This window comes from Triticum dicoccoides, chromosome 4A (assembly GCF_002162155.2).
Source record: "Triticum dicoccoides isolate Atlit2015 ecotype Zavitan chromosome 4A, WEW_v2.0, whole genome shotgun sequence".
NCBI classification, from domain to species: domain Eukaryota; kingdom Viridiplantae; phylum Streptophyta; class Magnoliopsida; order Poales; family Poaceae; genus Triticum; species Triticum dicoccoides.
In genome coordinates, this window is record NC_041386.1 from 530,988,392 (window position 1) to 530,989,070 (window position 679).

The following is a 679-nucleotide window of genomic DNA, read 5'->3' on the forward strand; positions in this document are numbered from 1 at the left end:
CTATCAGAATCGTGCATACCCGCAACGGGATATTTTTCATTTATATAAGACATCAATCACCGCGCCCACTATATTACCAAGCATAGGAACCTCCGGACCGCATTGTACGAACGGTGCACACCCGAGGCAACATGGCACTATAATAAAAATGCACATGCCCTTTATGATGTATAGATACCATCACCGCAACACTAAAAAAAGCTTTAGCAGGAGTCAGTACCCATGTCTTGTCTTCTAAAAAAAATGGTGTGACAACTAACCTATGGGACGCACCACAAAAGAATACATAAAACCAGGCGTGAGAAGACGACTAACATGAATGAAATCAAATGAACGCACCAAGGAGGTCAACCAGTTTCGACATACTAGAGTAAATGACAAAATACATATCCAAAATACAGAGATAAGTTTTGGGGCCACACTAAAACGATCGCGGCCTTGTAATGATAACTTAGTCCTGAACAAAGTGTCGGGGGAACTTTGGCGGCCATGTCAGAGTGATTGGCACAACCTTGCACACTAGGATGGTGTTCGTACGTGGTAGCAGCTCCGTTGCTTGTATGGCCTCGGTGTCGATGGAGTACAGACACCCTGAGTATCTAAACCTCGCAACGACGTGCCGTGCTTCCTCGTCGGCGGCCAGTATCCTCACAGAATAGGACACAACGCCCCACCTTGT